Consider the following 20,314-nt stretch of genomic DNA (forward strand, 5'->3'; position numbering starts at 1 on the left):
GGTATTGACAACTACATACAAGATTCAGCACACATTTCAAACAACATATGGTACCAACACATGACCCACATAGGTAAGCAGACAACAGAGGACAGCTGCTACGTTTGCTCATTGATCCCATACGCCATGAGCGCTTCTCGAACATTTGTTGCCACGGAAATAGATGAAAAGGTAGCACGATGTATAATATACCTGGCACTGTTCCAGACGAAAGGAAGATTTCAAGGAACAGTGGTTCAGCTGGTGTGGAAAACACGAGATAAATATCCATATGAAAACAACTTCCTCAAGACTTATTTGAGTTACCACAAGAGCAGTTTACATGCTGAAGCATTCAGATACATAACAAGTGGCCCTGAAAAAGGAGAAACAAAGAAAGTAACACTACAGTACCTACCATGTGATTGGTACGCCACTGAAGTTCCTGGTAAACAAGGATGTTGGGAAAGACCCACTGGTGACAATAACAGGGAAGGTGTACATGGACAACAAATGGGACATAGGAGTGGTTGGCAGCAACATGGTAACAAGAGAAAATATTTCAACTATTGAGAGACACAACCATAGGTGTTGGATGACTTGGGTCAAGTACATACCCATGCTTACGTGGATAGAGAAGGATGAAGACCCAATAACAATACTGCCGCTAACTGCGCCTAAGGTGTGCTACCAACATAAAGGAGAGGTGGACGTAGGATACAACACCAACTGTGCAAGCGTGATGGAGTTACCTGAGAGGGGAGCAGGAACAGCAGTAATAATGGACCATTACTGGGCCTGTGGAGAAAAAGCATACCACACGCTGCCCCCTCTGTGGAATGGTATATGCACAATGGTGCATATTAATGTACCATCACTAGTGGTACCCAAGAAACATGTCAATGTGGCGAACTTCCCCAAAATGGATGAAGGGAACAAGAGGAAGAAGAGATCTGTACAAACTCAGAAGGGGCCAGAGAACAAACACGACGGCAATAATACTGTCCTGAATAGAAGGAAAAGACAAGGAGAACCTATGACAGGAAATTACCTATGGGGAAGGTCGGAAACAGCACTCACTTCAGTTCCGCCAGAACACAGACTATTCAGCAGAGCAGCAATGTTCTTCTCCTCAATAATACATCCAGGACTGCAGGCTTACGCAAACGCAAAGTGGCTCCAGATAACTCGATGGGAACTAATGATGACTATTAATTCCACAGTAAATGGATGCAACGCAATAAAAGAGGAACTGCGAGCTATGAGGATGGTAGCACTTCAGAACAGATATGTACTGGACCTCCTCACAGCAATGGAAGGAGGAGTTTGCGCAAAGATAGGACAATCATGCTGCACATTCATCCCTGCCAACGATGCTGACAATGGTACACTGACAGAAGCAGTTTCACAATTGGCCCAGATGCACTCCAAAATGATGGATGAAAGTAAAGGTGTGAAAAAGGATGAGAGCTGGTTTTCAATATTATGGTCATGGATGCCGTCTTGGCTGTCGGATGGACTGAAGATTATAGTTGGATGTACTATTTTGGCTGGAGCTACACTGATCATAATAAGATTTTGGAAGGCCCGGAAAGCACGCACCACAGACGAGATGATCGAAATGGTTGGTATGCAGCCCTTGATGCCAACAGATGACGGCCAACACACAGGCACAATCATAAAAGAGAGAGAGAAGTTGCGCAACCAGATCATCACCAACCACCTGGACCCACCATCTGTGAAGCTCGAAAACACAAGAAACCCAAGGAGCTACATAGGGAAGTGGGTATACTGCACTCCCGGAGGAACCTGTGCATATATGTATTGGTCATTTGAAGACCATGTTAACCACTATGGACATTTGGGAGGAATAACTAAAATATGGAGAGTGAGAGGAGATAAAGAAAAGGATATGTTTGTGGTCGACAAGTCGACCAGAGGGGGGACTGAAGTGGGAGAATGGAAGAAGAAGCTCCCGCCAATCCCCTCTCGCGCTTGGCCTAGAGGATCACGGCCTAGACACCCGCCACGAGAGGAGTTTGCCTATCTACCAGACGACCAAATACCCTGGTACAGGAACATACGGATGTGCCCACCCACCTGCCCAGCAGCCCGACCTGCCCATGCCGACACCTGCGGCATAGATCAACTCGACTAAACCAACACATCGTTAGAGATGCCATGACGACCTAGCCAACGGTCAGCACGCCTGTGCAAAACGTATACACCGGACACTCCCACACCAATCCACACGAAGAACATACTCAGTGCTATGACGTAGGCGACGGACACACCCACGGACGTGCATCTTTATTATTTTTCACATAGGCTCTCAAAATGCAGAAACGCAAGACGCATAATGAACTTATCTAAAAAGGCTTGCTCACGCTTCTTCTAAAACCATGTACCATAATGAAGAATATAACGAAGACACGATACTGGGGATAGAGCAATATGATACCGTAACCTAAAGCGCAGTACACCAACGGTTCCACCTATGCACTAGGCCCAAGTAGGCCGCAAGCAAAAGCTTCCATGAACATTATATAAGCAAGAGCTCAGTTGCTGACCCTGCAGAATGAGCCCGGCGAAAGCACACAGCTAAGGGTACAATGTTGCAATCTCGCACGCCGCGAGCCGACGTCAAGGTCGCACCTGCAAACTAAACCAGGCACACAGTTGGAAAAACAATATTAATTGTGCAGAATTCTGTCTCAAACACGGTCCCACCTCACGTGACCAAGCCAAACCTGACAGGATGCCAAGCCAGGGGAAAGAGACGCCTGAATCCCACGTTTCAAGACACAGGCAGATACAATTAAAAAACTCAATGGACATCTGCGACAGTTGGAGTAGTCGCCCTTCCAGCATATGAATTAATCCTCGCATTGTCTGCACCTACCCATAGTGAAACATTGTTGCAAATGACAGGTACACCGCGAGCTGGGAACAGCGATGGTCCCAGACTGGGAGGCTCGCGAGCGGACCAATCAGAACACGGGGCTTTTATCACTGACGCCATTAGCATTGACCAATCCCCAGGGGTCTTCATGTAACAATTTTCATGTATCAAACTGAAGGGACAACCCAAGTATATCACCTGACTAACCCTCAACCACTAATACCGTTCTCTATATGTATGCTATACTAACCCTACCACTCGAGTAACCAATCCAGAGTGGAGATAGGTTTTTTGCTAACTTTCTAAGGTGACGCAAGTAGCGCGTCATACTAAGGTAAAAAGGGCCTGCGAGCCCCACGATTGTGTGTGTGTCAGGACGGACGCGTACGATCCTTGACCCATCCCTGCCGTTTTGTCTAATAAACAGCAGAATCACCTTGCTTCTTGCGTGTGTCTCATACTCTATCTCTTTTGGGATATACAGGAGGAGTTGGGGCCTCCCTGCCCGGAGGTCTGCGGACGGCCCGGCCGACCCCGGCAGAATTTCCCCCCGACACCTATCTCACACTTCCATCAAGGTACATCTGGCTGACGTCTCACGTTACACCAGAACTACAGGACGGGCGTCCTTGTGGTCTCATCGTCTGGTGAAGGAATTTATGAAAGGACTGTTCCGATCATTCCCGCCGGTGAAGGCGCCTGCCCCGGCGTGGGAGCTCAACGTGGTACTAACTAGGCTCATGGGGGCCCCATTCGAGCCTATGCATTCAGTGCCGTTGAAGTTTCTATCGTAGAAGACAGCATTCCTCGTGGCCATCACCTCTGCACGACGAGTGGGAGAGATTCAGGCCCTGTCTTGCAAGCCTCCATACTTGACTTTTCACGACACAAGGGTGGTGCTGAGGACGCACCCCTCCTTCATGCCCAAGTTGCCGTCGGACTTCCACCTCAACGAGCCCTTGGTGTTGCCAGTTTTCTTCCCGTCGCCTTCGTCGCCGGCTGAGAGGGCTCTGCACTCGCTAGATGTAGCTAGAACGCTGAAGTTCTATGTGGACCGCACAAAGAGTTTCCGGAAGACATCACAGCTGTTTGTGAACTTTGGACCTGTGAATCAAGGGAAGGCTCTCTCGAAGACTTCCATTTCCAGATGGCTCTCCGGCTGCATCATGCACTGTCACCGGTTGGCAAACCGACCGCTGCCCGGCCGTCCGAGAGCCCATTCGACCAGAGCGATCGCTGCTACTACGGCGTTCCTGTCTGGTGTGCCCCTGCTTGACATCTGCAGGGCTGCTACGTGGAGGTCGACGCACACCTTCACGAGATTCTACTGCGTCTACCGGGATTCCAGGGAGGAGTCAAGAGTCAGCCAGGCAGTGCTGCGCAACCTGTTCGCCTAAAGTGAGACTGGTGAGGAGGTAAGAGTTGCTTAATGTTGAGTTGTTGCATTGCTTGATATTGAGCCTTTTGCCACCGCCCGTGGTTGTGCATGTGTATACTGCTATGTATTTTTATATTCATGAGCATGTGAATCCATGCCAGACCCCATGCTGGAGAAGGAACAAGTTACTTACCTGTAATTGTTGTTCTCCAGCATGGGTCTGGCATGGATTCACATGCGAACCCTCTCGCCTACCCCTCTGCGGCTCTTCACTTGGTCATACTGCCACTTCACGTGCTACCAAATCTGAGGATGGCTGCCAGGGGCGGGGCTTAGGGAGAGGGCAGTCATTGGCTGGGGGCAGTATGACCCAGAGACCAGTGATTGGTTACTACTAAGAAAGACGGATCAGAAACGAAACTGATACTGATTTTTTCTATACCGAGGATTCCCGGCCTGACGACGGGGAATATTCATGAGCATGTGAATCCATGCCAGACCCATGCTGGAGAACAACAGTTACAGGTAAGTAACTTGTTCCTTACCATCCAACATGCAAATCCATCCGGTTTTTCATGTTTCTCTTCTAAAACCGATGAAACCTGACACTCGGATTTCAACACCACCTGAACCAGAGGTCATCGTAGGTGAACCAGAATATGAGGTCAGGAGTATTCTGGACTCCAAGAAAGTGCAATCAAAACTATACTACTTGATCGTTTAGGAGGGCTACGGGCCCCAAGACCGCAGTTGAATTTGTCCATGCTCCGTGACTAATCGAACAATTTCACCGAGACAATCCAACCAAACCAGGACCAGGAGGAAGAACACCCGTGAGAGGGGTCTTCAGGGGGAGTGCTGTCATGGCCACTGGTCAAGGGCCATTGCCTTTGTTCAAAATAATAAAAATAAATTTAAAAAAAAAACAAAACCAACAAACAATACAGCTTTTCGGGACGTACATAATCAATATCAAACCGTCACATTATACAGTGTTATTCTCCGTCCTCTCCCCACCCACCCCATAAACGTGAGCCGGCTCATCCGTGTCATCTATGGGAGCGTTTTCGGGAATCACAGTGCTTGTACACTGAGTCTTCTATTTCATGGTTAACCTGGTGGGGGTTTACCATAGAGGTCACTATTTGTCGTCAGGCTATCAGGGGGCCCACTTCCTCCTCACCCCCCCTGGTAACGGCTTCAAACCATACTACAGATTCTGCTTCCGCCCATCTCAGGAGGTCCGCCCACCATGTCTCCACCCTGGGTCTGTGGGCCGCCTTCCAGCCCATTGCGATCCTACGCTTGGCCAGGATATAAGCCAGGTCCTTCATCTCGCTTATGTGCTTTAGATTGCGTGGCCTGGGAAAAATCCCGAGCATGCATGCCCAAGCCGACCCCACATCCAGCACCACTCCCCCACCGGCCATCTTAGTCTTTATTTTGTCCCAGAATCTGTGCACCTCGGGACAGGCCCAGAACATGTGCAGCAACCCCACCTCCACCTCCCCACACCTGGGGCATTTCTGTGTGGCTGAGCCTCCAAACCTGGCTATTTTCCCGGGGGTCAGATAAGCCCTATGGGTGAAATACAACTGGATCTGTTGGAGTCTTGCATTTCGGGACACCTTTTTATGGTACCTTTGAGCTCTCTCCCATTACCCCTCTGTCATGGGTCCTCCTACCTCCTCCTCCCAGTCCTGCCTCAGTTGAAGCAGTTCCTTCCCAGCCTTAGCTCTCAGGAGCTTGTATACCCTGGATATTTCGTGCCCGCCCTCCGAAACATTGTACATCGTTTCCAGGGCGGCATCAGGTTCTTCCGCCAACACCGTCTCAGGCCACCTCTCCCTCACCCGTTGAGTGAGTCTGGTGTAAGTTATATATTGGCCTCTATGCACCCCTGTCTCCTCCTGCAAACTCTGAAATTCCAATACCTCCCCCTCCTGCCATATATCCCCGAGGGTGGCCAAGCCCATCGGTTCCCAGTATCTACGCACTACCTCAAGCGTTTGGGAGTCGTTTCCACACAGTGCCACCAGAGGAACCTGCTGGGAGAGCGGATCCGGATCACCCACCGTTCTCCACGTCCTGCGCCAGACCTCCCAACCCAGATCCAATAGTCTCCCTCTTCCCACCAGTTTACTCTTTTGTAGCCACACCGTCTCTCTCAGAAAGTATGGAGCAAGTCGCCCTGCAAAAGTCTGGCTCTGACGACAACCACCTGGCCACAAACAACAGCTGCCCCGCCAGATAATAAAGCTCAAAGTTTGGCAAGTTTATGCCCCCCCTGTCACACGAGTTCTGTAGTTTCCACAGGGCTACTCTGTTCCTGGAGTTGCCCCATATGAAGCTCCTGCACATACCATGAAGTCTCTTGAAAAAACCTCTGAGAATCAAATACGGGACATTTACAAAAAAATTTAAGAGTCTGGGTAAAACCACCATTTTGAGCAGAGCTGCTCTCCCCATCATAGATAGGGGTAATCTAGACCAGAACACCATACTATTCTTAACTCCCTCGATCGCTTTCTCTGTATTATGTTTGTGCTCTGTTTCCGTCCTGTGATAAATGTTTACTCCCAGATACCTAAATGTCTCAGGTTGCCAGGGTATTTGCAGGATAGGCAGCCTCTCCAACGGGACACTCTTATACCTTCCCAAGGGGAACAAACTAGACTTCCCGGGGTTCACTGATATGCCCGAGAGGGTGGCATAACGATCCATCACCTCCAGTACATATTGCAGGTTTTCCTCCGGGTAGCGCAAATAGAGGAGCATGTCATCTGCATACAGCGTTATCAGGTGCATGCCACTTATCGTACGAATCCCCAACTCCCCGTATTGTTGTTGCAGGCATATTGCCAGCGGCTCTAGTGCCAGTATGTATAACATGGGTGACCAGGGGCATCCCTGTCTGGTACCTCTGCTGAGTTGCCATTTGTCTGAAATTGTGGATCCCGTTTTAACTCTCGCTACCGGGGTGCTATATAACATCTGGACCCACCTAATGTATCCAGGGCTGTTAGGCAGAAACCTGTGCAGTTCCCTTAGGGAACACTGCAAAGATTTAAGACTACAGGTGTTGGCAGTAAACCCACTTGGTAGCAGTCTGTACCACCCAGATTTACCTGGTAGCTGTGGCTGAGCAGTCAGACCTCTCTCAAGAAGAGTTAGGCAGTATGCAAAGTATACACAATAGGCACTCAGACACAATAATACAAGCAAACACTGACCAGAGCTTTGGTATCAAAGTATATCATTATTTATTTAAAAACACACGGTTTGAAACACTCCAGCACTCTCGTTGTAAAATATTCTAAACACAGTTACTATTGTAATATATGCATCCCTTTTTCCTTATCAGATAAGTCACAGTAAAACACCACTTATTTTCATACAGAGGTGAGCGCTTAACTAGATGGCACTCCAATAAGTTTGTGAGAAAGTGAGGGAAAAAGACAGAATATGGAAAGGTACACCACTCTAAGATTCAGGAACACTGTTAGCAAGGCAGAAGAGCAAAAGTCACTGGTGAGCCAAAGTCCAAAGGCTGGGCCCACTCTTAGAGAGAGCAGAGCACAAATGCGCTCAAGATCACACAGTTACACTAGGCTTTGAAAGTCTTGCAGAGGGTTCAAAAAGAGTTTAGAGAGGCTTTAGGAAAGTTTAGCCATGGTGTCCCAGGCTAACCCAGGTTCGAAAGCCGGGGGCTAATTCTACCCCGTACAGTTGGTAGCAAGGGAAGCTGGGCGGGACACAGTACCTTAAGTGGGAAGGATCCTCCAGCGGTGGCAGTTGTTCCTGGCAGTGGGTGCAAGTCGCGTCGTCATCCAGGGGAAGAGAAGATCTCGACTTTGAGGAAAGATGAAGGTCGTTGCACTACCAGGGAAGAAACCAGCCGCTGAGTTTTCCGGTTAAAGGTGGTACCTTTGTTTCGCGGTTGTGGTAAAACGTGGTATCCCGGTTGCCGGGGTGCTTGGCACAGGCAAGGCGGCCACGAGGTACGTCGGGAAGGCGAAAAGACGGTGAAACTGGTTATCCCCACCAGTCAAAGGAAGAAGACTCTCTGGCGGGAGATTTCCTCTGTCGTTGGGAAAAGTGGTGAGACGGTCCAGCAGGGCTCCACCGGTGGTGGTGTTGTGGCAGGTCGGCTCAGCTTCTCCCTCGTCGGATTCTTAGGTCCTGTGGCGACTTCTGAAGTTCCAGTCCCCAAAGCCCTGCTTTTATGCAGAAAACCCCCATTCACTCAGCCTAGCTGTCACTCAAACATGCTAAGTGGCCGGCTCACCACTTGGGCCAGTCAGGACGGAGTGCGACTTGAGTTGCCTAGGCAACTCAGTCCAGGGTGCCTAAATTCCCCTCCACCCCTCCTAAGTACCCCAGACAGAGTGGCACCAATTTGGAGGGCTTCTGTGAACACAAACGTCATTTTAGAATCAAGTTTTGGCAAAAAATACCAACCGGAGAATTAATATTAATTAAATAAACCGGCGGTATGTTCGAAGCTACCGTAAATAATTAAATAAAGGTAGTAGCCTAAAACAATGGGAAATCCCATAGGAAAATATTCGCGGTTGAATATAAAAAGTAGTATCCACTGCCACCAGCCAAAACTCGATCAGGGGGGACGGAGACGTGCCCCCTCGACTAACAGACCCTGGGGCAATTGAATTGCCCCAGCCAGTACCTCCACAATATGATGGTTTGTACTGGTTCTGTTTAGAATTTAAGACTAGTAAAGTCAATGGTGACTTTACATGCCCAGGGAGACAGTAGTCAGTCCCAGGGTATGGAGTCTATACTGGGGGGTCACTATGACACCCCTGTGTCACTGCACTGAGGGTGCTGTGTAACACACATCACAAAAACACATGAAGCCCTAAGGAGTAAAAGACCCCATAGCCCATTAAACACATCTAGATTCAAAGAAACACACTCAAATCATGCCCAAGAGTGAGGGTAAAAGAGTCTCACTCTTGGCAGGAGAAAAAAATAAACCCCAAAAATCCAGCAAAGCTGCTGGGGGACTCACTAGGTTAGGAAATTCAGCCTAAACAGAGAATTCTCCCTAACACTCGCCCCCCCAGACTAAGGGACAGGAGGATTTAATCCACTCCTGGATGAACCTCATACCTCTAGTCGATGACATACATCCTAGAGAGTCCATCAGCATTTTGATGGTGACACCCTGACCTGTGCTCAATGGTGAAATCAAACCCTTGCAGGAAGATTGACCATCTCAATAGTTTTGGATTTTCTCCCTTCATTTGCATTAACCATCTCAAGGGTTGGTGGTCAGTCTGAATGACAAAAGTAGAACCATACAAGTATGGCCTAAACTTCTTCAGTGCCCACACAATAGCAAAGCATTCTCTTTCGATTGTTGCCCACCTTGTCTCAGGATTCTCCATCTTACGGCTGATGAAGCAAATGGGGTGCTCCCTACCCTTCTCATCCAGTTGGCTTAGAACTGCATCCATACCTACATTGGAAGCATCAGTTTGTACAATGAAAGTTTGGTGGTAGTCAGGAGCTCTCAATACTGGAGCTTGGCAAATAGCTTTCTTCAGTTTTTCAAAGGCCTGATTGCACTCCTCATTCCATTTGACCTTTCTAGGGAATTTTGGAGAGGAGATTACATTCAGTGGAGAAGCTATGGTCCCATAGTTCTCAATGAAATTCCTGTAATACCCAGTGAGGCCTAGGAAGGCTCTCACTTGGGTTTGAGTAGTAGGTGTTGTCCAATTTTGCACAGCTTCAATCTTGCTGAGCAAAGGCCTTATTTCTCCACCTCCTACCTCATGCCCAAGGTAGACCACCTTACTTTGACCTATTTGGCATTTACTTGCCTTGCTAGTCAAATTGGCCTGTCCAAGTGCCTGCAAAACATGTCCTAGGTGGTTCACGTGATCCTCCCAGGAGTGGCTGAAGACTGCAATGTCATCCAAGTATGCCATGCAGAAGTCCTCCATCCCAGCTAGAACTTGGTTCACCATCCTTTGGAATGTAGCAGGTGCATTTTTTAATCCAAAAGGCATGACCTTAAACTGGTACAAGCCAACTGGGGTGGAAAATGCAGTTTTCTCCTTGGCATGGTCTGTCAAGGCTATTTGCCAATAGCCTGACGTAAGGTCAAATGTGCTGAGGTACTTGGCTGTGCCAAGTGTATCCACCAACTCATCTGTCCTTGGTAAAGGGTGGGCATCAGTCTTGGTGACTGCATTAAGAGCTCTATAGTCCACACAGAATCTCAAGTCTTTGGATCTTGCCTTTTGGTACTAACACAACTGGACTAGACCATGAACTAGTAGAGGGTTCTATTACCCCGAGATCAAGCATCTTCTTGACCTCCCCCTTGATATGGGTTCTCACATTTTCTGACATTCGTTATCCTCTGCTTTTGACTGGCAGACAGTCACCAGTGAGTATCTCGTGCTGTCCCCAAGGGGTCATGCCTGGTGAGAGTGAGAACAGGGAGGCAAACTGATTTAACATAGATTTGCACTCCTCTTGTTGCTCAGGTGTCATATCTGAAGAGAGATTGACTCCTTCAATTTTTTCATCTAAAGGTACACCTCTGAGGAGATCAGGGAGAGACTCACTCTCTTCTTCCTCTGCTGCTGAAGCTAGAAGCAAGGCTCCTACTTCATGTCTGGAGACGTATGCTTTCAGTCGGTTGGTGTGGAAGACTCTAGGAGCTTCCCTGGGTCTGCCCAGATCCACCAGATAGTTGACCTCTCCAAGTTTTCCCACAACTTTGAAGGGTTCCATCCATTTGTCTTGCAAGGCCCTCTGCCTTGTTGGGAGTATAACGAGAACTAGCTGGTCTTGAGTGAACTCAACCATTTTAGCCTTTTGATCATGCCAATGCTTGACCAAAGCTTGTCCAGCTTTCAGGTTATCACTAGCTTCTGCCATCATGTGTGACATTCTCCTTCGGAGACCTATCACATAGTCAGTCACTCTGACTGGCTTGAGGGGAGGAGCGTCTTCCAACCCCTCCTTAATCAGGGCCAATGGACCTCTGACCGGATGGCCATAGAGTAGTTCAAAGGGAGAATAACCTACTCCCTCCTGAGGGACTTCTCTATAAGGAAAGAGAAGGCATGGCAGTAGAAGGTCCCACTTTCTTTTCAGAGGTTCCTCTAAAGAACCTATCATGCTCTTCATGGTTCTGTTAAACCTTTCTACCAACCCATTGGTTTGGGGGTGGTAGGCGGTTGAGAACTTGTAAGTAACTCCACAGGTTTTCCACATGGCTTTCATGTAGTGGGACACAAAGTTTGACCCCCTGTCGGATATTACTTCCTTAGGAAACCCAACCCTGGTAAAAATACCAAGGAGGGCCTTAGCCACAATCGGAGCTGTAACAGTCCTCATAGGAATTGCCTCAGGGTATCTAGTAGCATGGTCTACTACAACAAGGATAAACCTGTTGCCTGAGGAGGTAGGGGGATCAAGGGGACCAACAATGTCAATCCCTACCCTCTCAAATGGGACTCCCACAACTGGGAGAGGCACTAATGGTGCCACATTCTTGGAGCCAACCTTACCAGATGTTTGGCAGGTATGGCAGCTCTTGCGAAACCTACTTCTGCCCCCATTTTTGGCCAATAGAAGTAGAGTGAGAGCCTTTCCTTGGTCTTCTTGAAACTCAAGTGCCCAGCCAAAGGAATCTCGTGGGCTAAGTGCAAGAACTGTTGTCTGTTTTCTTGAGGTACTACAAGGCGTTTGTAGTCTCCAGGTTCAGATTCAGTTGGTTCACTGTAGAAGAGGCCATCTTCCCAGTGCAACCTATACTTCCCAGGCTCTTGCCCATCAGCCTGAGCAGCTGCCTGGTGGCGGAGACCCTCCAGAGTTGGACATTCTCTTTGTCCCTTGCGGAAAGCTGCCCTGCTGGGCCCACCTTCTGCCAGTAAAGACTGCAGCTCAGGATGGTCCTCAGGGTCTAGATTTCCATAGGTTCTTGGCCTCCCACTAGCCTTTCAGAGTCTAGTTCAACCATACAGGGCTGTACCTCCTTCTCAGCCTCAGCTGGAGGTGGAGTTACCGGTGTAACTGTTGGAAGCACTGGAGTGCTTGCTGCTGACTTTTTCCTAGGAGTCTTGGGTTGCCCCTTTGCTCCTGATCTGGTAGTTACTGCAGTGAGTTGCTCCAGTGGTAAAGGAGTGATCTCTGTCATCATCTCCTGAGATAACCCTCGCAGGGTTTTCTCTCTTGCAGGTTTTGTGAGCTCCTGTAACCTTTTACTAGGTGGTCTGGGGGTATGTGACACAACTCCAAGAGCTTTCAGGTCATTACCCAACAGAACCCTACCTGGTACTTCACATTGTACACTGACAGGTATTTTTACAGCCATGCCATTACACTGGATGAGAACTGGTAACTGGGGACACATCTGCACAGGCCCTCCAGCTAACTTGGTGATGCATTTGGGTGCCTTAGCAACATCCTCTGGCTTGAAAAATGATTCATCCACCACAGTTATGTTGGCCCCAGTGTCTCTAATGGCAGGGGTCTCCTGACCATTCACCTGGACACTGTCTTTATAATACTCTTTAGTATTATCTGGGATAGAATTATACGCATCTAAGTTCTGTTGTTCCCGCAACCCCAGAGAGACTAAAGAAACACTGGCTGAGACACCAATGGGTTCACCAGCCAGCAGTAGAAAGTTTCCACTTGCCATTGGGACTTCCTCTTCTGGAGCGAAGGCTAAGGAGGCAAGCTGGATCCCTGAAGGTTTACCCTTGCATCTGGGATCTCCCTTCACATGGTCAGTAGAGCCACAAACAAAGCATTTACCAAATGCCTTCTGGAATGGAGGCTTGTTCTGACCTCCCTCTGGTTTGGCACCAGAGGAGACACTATTCTGCTGTGGTTTCCCTGGTGGCTTACCCTTATGGTTTTGTTTGGGGCCCTCTTCGGAATTTGCAGTATTAGAATTCTCTTTGGTGTCCTTTTTACGCTGTTTCCCCTCATCCTTCTTCTGAGTTACCCCAGAATCCTTGTGAGTGGCCCTGTTGGCAACCCACAAGTCAGCAGCCTTAGCTAGCTTTCTGGAATCTAATTCCTTTGAATCAGCCAAGTGCTGTCTGAGCTCAGGAGAGCAGCCATCATAAATTGACTCCAAAAAGATTCTTCATACCTTCATAAGTGTTCACCTTGTAACCCTTAATCCATCCCTCTATGTGTTTCAACCCTTCACTCACCCAGGTAGCCCAAGGGGTACCATCATGCTTCTTGAGGGTTCTAAACCTCTTAAGATACTGGGAAGGGGTCTTCCCAAATCTAGCTATCAGAGCTAGTTTCACACATTCATACTCTTTCCTATCCTCCTCCCCCAACTCCATTACCACATCAGTTTCAACAGGGGGAAGCCTAGAGAACAACCAGGTGAGTAAGTCATTTCCTGTGATGTTCTGGAGCCCATGATTATATTCAAACAGTTACAACCAATCCAACACATCCAACTTAGGCTCATACATACCAACCAATTCTTTAGGCATCCGGGGTCTTTTAGGACTGGAATTTCTAGAGGAGCCAGAGAGAGAAGCATTTTCAACAGACAATTTCTTCATTTCTAGCTCATGCTTGAGCTCCATTTCCCTTAGCCTTAGTTCTTGGTTCAGTTCCTGGTGTCTTTGTTCAGCCTGAGTATTAAGTTTTTTAAACTCTAATTCAAGTTTCATCTTCTCTAGTTCAAGATATTGAGGACTAAGTGTGGGACTTGGTAAAGGTCCAGTAGGTACAGCAGGTAGAGCAGACAGAGGCCTGGGGGGGACAGTCACAGCAGCCTCACCCTCCTCTTCTGACTTCCTCAAGATCATCAACATTTGGTTCAGTTTCAATCTCAATACTGTTATCTACAGTTGCTGGAGTGGTAGGTTCCTCTGAACCATCATCCAGGCTTTGGTTAGCTAACAACCTTTCTATTAGCTCCATTTTCTTGCCTTTAGTCAGGAGATTCTTATGCTTACAGAGAACTCTTAAACAATCAGCAGTTTTTGTAGCAAGGGACTCTTGACTATAACTTTCCATAGTTAACATGTTAGAAAGATTACTTTTTCAGTGCTAAGCTTTGTGGTTAGTTGCACTAAGGTATCCTAAAGCACTCTAAAATGTATTCTCAATACAAATCCCACCGCTGTACACCAGTGTTAGGCAGAAACCTGTGCAGTTCCCTTTGGGAACACTGCAAAAGATTTATGACCACAGATGTTAGCAGTAAACCCACTTGGTAGCAGTGTGTACCACCCAGATTTACCTGGTAGCTGTGGCTGAGCAGTCAGACTTCCCTCAAGAAGAGTTAGGCAGTATGCAAAGTATACACAATAGGCACTCAGATACAATAATACAAGCAAACACTGACCAGAGCTTTGGTATCAAAGTATATAATTATTTATTTAAAAACACACTGTTTGAAACACTCCAGCACTCTTATTGTAAAACACTCTAAACACAGTTACTATTATAATATATACAATCCTTATTCCTTATCAGATAAGTCTTAGTTAACACCACTTATTTCCAGACAGAGGTGAGCGCTTAACTATAGATGGCACTCCAATAAGTTCATGAAGAAGGGAGGGAAAAAGACAGAATATGGAAAGATACACCACTCTAAGATTTAGGAACACTATCAGCAAGGCAGAAGAGCAAAAGTCACTTGTGAGCCAAAGTCCATAGGCTGGGCCCACTCTTAGAGAGAGCAGAGCACAAATGCGCCCAAGATCACACAGTTACACTAGGCTTAGAAAGTCTTGCAGAGAGTTCGAAAAGAGCTTAGAGAGGCTCAGAAAAGTTTAGCCAGGGTGTCCCAGGCTAACCCAGGTTCGAAAGCCGGGGGCTAAATCTACCACGTACAGTCGGTGGCAAGAGAAGCCAGGCGGAACACGGTACCTTAAGTGGGAAGGATCCTCCAGCGGGGCAGTTGTTCCTGGCAGCGGGTGCAAGTCTCGGCGTCGTCCAGGGGAAGAGAAGATTTCGACTTGGAGGAAAGCTGAAGGTCGTTGTACTGCCAGGGAAGAAACCAGCCGCAGAGTTTTCCGGTTAAAGGTATTACCCTTTATTTCGCGATCGTGGTAAAACGTGGTATTCCGGTTGCCGGGGTGCTTGGCACAGGCAAGGCAGCCACGAGATGCGTCGGGAAGGCAAAAAGACGGTGAAACTGGTTATCCCCACCAGTCAAAGGAAGAAGACTCTCTGGCGGGAGATTTCCTCTGTCGTTGGGAAAAGTGGTGAGACGGTCCAGCAGGGCTCCACCGGTGGTGGTGTTGTGGCAGGTCGGCTCAGCTTCTCCCTCGTCGGATTCTTAGGTCCTGTGGCGACTTCTGAAGTTCCAGTCCCCAAAGCCCTGCTTTTATGCAGAAAACCCCCATTCACTCAGCCTAGCTGTCACTCAAACATGCTAAGTGGCCGGCTCACCACTTGGGCCAGTCAGGACGGAGTGCGACTTGAGTTGCCTAGGCAACTCAGTCCAGGGTGCCTAAATTCCCCTCCACCCCTCCTAAGTACCCCAGACAGAGTGGCACCAATTTGGAGGGCTTCTGTGAACACAAACGTCATTTTAAAATCAAGTTTTGGCAAAAAATACCAACCGGAGAATTAATATTGATTAAATAAACCGGCGGTATGTTCGAGGCTACCGTAAATAATTAAATAAAGGTAGTAGCCTAAAACAATGGGAAATCCCATAGGAAAATATTTGCGGTTGAATATAAAAAGTAGTATCCACTGCCACCAGCCAAAACTCGATCAGGGGGGACGGAGACGTGCCCCCTCGACTAACAGACCCTGGGGCAATTGAATTGCCCCAGCCAGTACCTCCACAATATGATGGTTTGTACTGGTTCTGTTCAGAATTTAAGACTAGTAAAGTCAATGGTGACTTTACATGCCCAGGGAGACAGTAGTCAGTCCCAGGGTATGGAGTCTATACTGGGGGGTCACTATGACACCCCTGTGTCACTGCACTGAGGGTGCTGTGTAACACACATCACAAAAACACATGAAGCCCTAAGGAGTAAAAGACCCCATAGCCCATTAAACACATCTAGATTCAAAGAAACCCACTCAAATCATGCCCAAGAGTGAGGGTAAAAGAGTCTCACTCTTGGCAGGAGAAAAAAATAAACCCCAAAAATCCAGCAAAGCTGCTGGGGGACTCACTAGGTTAGGAAATTCAGCCTAAACAGAGAATTCTCCCTAACACTCGCCCCCCCAGACTAAGGGACAGGAGGATTTAATCCACTCCTGGATGAACCTCATACCTCTAGTCGATGACATACATCCTAGAGAGTCCATCAGCATTTTGATGGTGACACCCTGACCTGTGCTCAATGGTGAAATCAAATCCTTGCAGGCAGATTGACCATCTCAATAGTTTTGGATTTTCTCCCTTCATTTGCATTAACCATCTCAAGGGTTGGTGGTCAGTCTGAATGACAAAAGTAGAACCATACAAGTATGGCCTAAACTTCTTCAGTGCCCACACAATAGCAAAGCATTCTCTTTCGATTGTTGCCCACCTTGTCTCAGGATTCTCCAGCTTACGGCTGATGAAGCAAATGGGGTGCTCCCTACCCTTCTCATCCAGTTGGCTTAGAACTGCATCCATACCTACATTGGAAGCATCAGTTTGTACAATGAAAGTTTGGTGGTAGTCAGGAGCTCTCAATACTGGAGCTTGGCAAATAGCTTTCTTCAGTTTTTCAAAGGCCTGATTGCACTCCTCATTCCATTTGACCTTTCTAGGGAATTTTGGAGAGGAGATTACATTCAGTGGAGAAGCTATGGTCCCATAGTTCTCAATGAAATTCCTGTAATACCCAGTGAGGCCTAGGAAGGCTCTCACTTGGGTTTGAGTAGTAGGTGTTGTCCAATTTTGCACAGCTTCAATCTTGCTGAGCAAAGGTCTTATTTCTCCACCTTCTACCTCATGCCCAAGGTAGACCACCTTACTTTGACCTATCTGGCATTTACTTGCCTTGCTAGTCAAATTGGCCTGTCCAAGTGCCTGCAAAACATGTCCTAGGTGGTTCACGTGATCCTCCCAGGAGTGGCTGAAGACTGCAATGTCATCCAAGTATGCCATGCAGAAGTCCTCCATCCCAGCTAGAACTTGGTTCACCATCCTTTGGAATGTAGCAGGTGCATTTTTTAATCCAAAAGGCATGACCTTAAACTGGTACAAGCCAACTGGGGTGGAAAATGCAGTTTTCTCCTTGGCATGGTCTGTCAAGGCTATTTGCCAATAGCCTGACGTAAGGTCAAATGTGCTGAGGTACTTGGCTGTGCCAAGTGTATCCACCAACTCATCTGTCCTTGGTAAAGGGTGGGCATCAGTCTTGGTGACTGCATTAAGAGCTCTATAGTCCACACAGAATCTCAAGTCTTTGGATCTTGCCTTTGGTACTAACACAACTGGGCTAGACCATGAACTAGTAGAGGGTTCTATTACCCCGAGATCAAGCATCTTCTTGACCTCCCCCTTGATATGGGTTCTCACATTTTCTGACATTCGGTATCCTCTGCTTTTGACTGGCAGACAGTCACCAGTGAGTATCTCGTGCTGTCCCCAAGGGGTCAAGCCTGGTGAGAGTGAGAACAGGGAGGCAAACTGATTTAACATAGATTTGCACTCCTCTTGTTGCTCAGGTGTCATATCTGAAGAGAGATTGACTCCTTCAATTTTTTCATCTAAAGGTATACCTCTGAGGAGATCAGGGAGAGACTCACTCTCTTCTTCCTCTGCTGCTGAAGCTAGAAGCAAGGCTCCTACTTCATGTCTGGAGACGTATGCTTTCAGTCGGTTGGTGTGGAAGACTCTAGGAGCTTCCCTGGGTCTGCCCAGATCCACCAGATAGTTGACCTCTCCAAGTTTTCCCACAACTTTGAAGGGTTCCATCCATTTGTCTTGCAAGGCCCTCTGCCTTGTTGGGAGTATAACGAGAACTAGCTGGTCTTGAGTGAACTCAACCATCTTAGCCTTTTGATCATGCCAATGCTTGACCAAAGCTTGTCCAGCTTTCAGGTTATCACTAGCTTCTGCCATCATGTGTGACATTCTCCTTCGGAGACCTATCACATAGTCAGTCACTCTGACTGGCTTGAGGGGAGGAGCACCTTCCAACCCCTCCTTAATCAGGGCCAATGGACCTCTGACCGGATGGCCATAGAGTAGTTCAAAGGGAGAATAACCTACTCCCTCCTGAGGGACTTCTCTATAAGGAAAGAGAAGGCATGGCAGTAGAAGGTCCCACTTTCTTTTCAGAGGTTCCTCTAAAGCACCTATCATGCTCTTCATGGTTCTGTTAAACCTTTCTACCAACCCATTGGTTTGGGGGTGGTAGGCGGTTGAGAACTTGTAAGTAACTCCACAGGTTTTCCACATGGCTTTCATGTAGTGGGACACAAAGTTTGACCCCCTGTCGGATATTACTTCCTTAGGAAACCCAACCCTGGTAAAAATAACAAGGAGGGCCTTAGCCACAATTGGAGCTGTAACAGTCCTCATAGGAATTGCCTCAGGGTATCTAGTAGCATGGTCTACTACAACAAGGATAAACCTGTTGCCTGAGGAGGTAGGGGGATCAAGGGGACCAACAATGTCAATCCCTACCCTCTCAAATGGGACTCCCACAACTGGGAGAGGCACTAATGGTGCCACATTCTTGGAGCCAACCTTACCAGATGTTTGGCAGGTATGGCAGCTCTTGCAAAACCTACTTCTGCCCCCATTTTTGGCCAATAGAAGTAGAGTGAGAGCCTTTCCTTGGTCTTCTTGAAACTCAAGTGCCCAGCCAAAGGAATCTCGTGGGCTAAGTGCAAGAACTGTTGTCTGTTTTCTTGAGGTACTACAAGGCGTTTGTAGTCTCCAGGTTCAGACTCAGTTGGTTCACTGTAGAAGAGGCCATCTTCCCAGTGCAACCTATACTTCCCAGGCTCTTGCCCATCAGCCTGAGCAGCTGCCTGGTGGCGGAGACCCTCCAGAGTTGGACATTCTCTTTGTCCCTTGCGGAAAGCTGCCCTGCTGGGCCCACCTTCTGCCAGTAAAGACTGCAGCTCAGGATGGTCCTCAGGGTCTAGATTTCCATAAGTTCTTGGCCTCCCACTAGCCTTTCAGAGTCTAGTTCAACCATACAGGGCTGTACCTCCTTCTCAGCCTCAGCTGGAGGTGGAGTTACCGGTGTAACTGTTGGAAGCACTGGAGTGCTTGCTGCTGACTTTTTCCTAGGAGTCTTGGGTTGCCCCTTTGCTCCTGATCTGGTAGTTACTGCAGTGAGTTGCTCCAGTGGTAAAGGAGTGATCTCTGTCATCATCTCCTGAGATAACCCTCGCAGGGTTTTCTCTCTTGCAGGTTTTGTGAGCTCCTGTAACCTTTTACTAGGTGGTCTGGGGGTATGTGACACAACTCCAAGAGCTTTCAGGTCATTACCCAACAGAACCCTACCTGGTACTTCACATTGTACACTGACAGGTATTTTTACAGCCATGCCATTACACTGGATGAGAACTGGTAACTGGGGACACATCTGCACAGGCCCTCCAGCTAACTTGGTGATGCATTTGGGTGCCTTAGCAACATCCTCTGGCTTGAAAAATGATTCATCCACCACAGTTATGTTGGCCCCAGTGTCTCTAATGGCAGGGGTCTCCTGACCATTCACCTGGACACTGTCTTTATAATACTCTTTAGTATTATCTGGGATAGAATTATACGCATCTAAGTTCTGTTGTTCCCGCAACCCCAGAGAGACTAAAGAAACACTGGCTGAGACACCAATGGGTTCACCAGCCAGCAGTAGAAAGTTTCCACTTGCCATTGGGACTTCCTCTTCTGGAGCGAAGGCTAAGGAGGCAAGCTGGATCCCTGAAGGTTTACCCTTGCATCTGGGATCTCCCTTCACATGGTCAGTAGAGCCACAAACAAAGCATTTACCAAATGCCTTCTGGAATGGAGGCTTGTTCTGACCTCCCTCTGGTTTGGCACCAGAGGAGACACTATTCTGCTGTGGTTTCCCTGGTGGCTTACCCTTATGGTTTTGTTTGGG

At 48.0% G+C, this 20,314-nt stretch overlaps 1 protein-coding gene across 1 annotated transcript in view; it reads left to right on the forward strand.

Annotated features, from left to right (window-relative positions):
* THOC7 (THO complex subunit 7) overlaps positions 1 to 20,314 on the forward strand; it is a 1,450,279-nt gene that overhangs the window by 618,267 nt on the left and 811,698 nt on the right. The window lies entirely within an intron of this gene.

This window comes from Ambystoma mexicanum, chromosome 2p (genome assembly GCF_040938575.1).
Source record: "Ambystoma mexicanum isolate Mex_15411 chromosome 2p, UKY_AmexF1_1, whole genome shotgun sequence".
NCBI lineage: Eukaryota > Metazoa > Chordata > Amphibia > Caudata > Ambystomatidae > Ambystoma > Ambystoma mexicanum.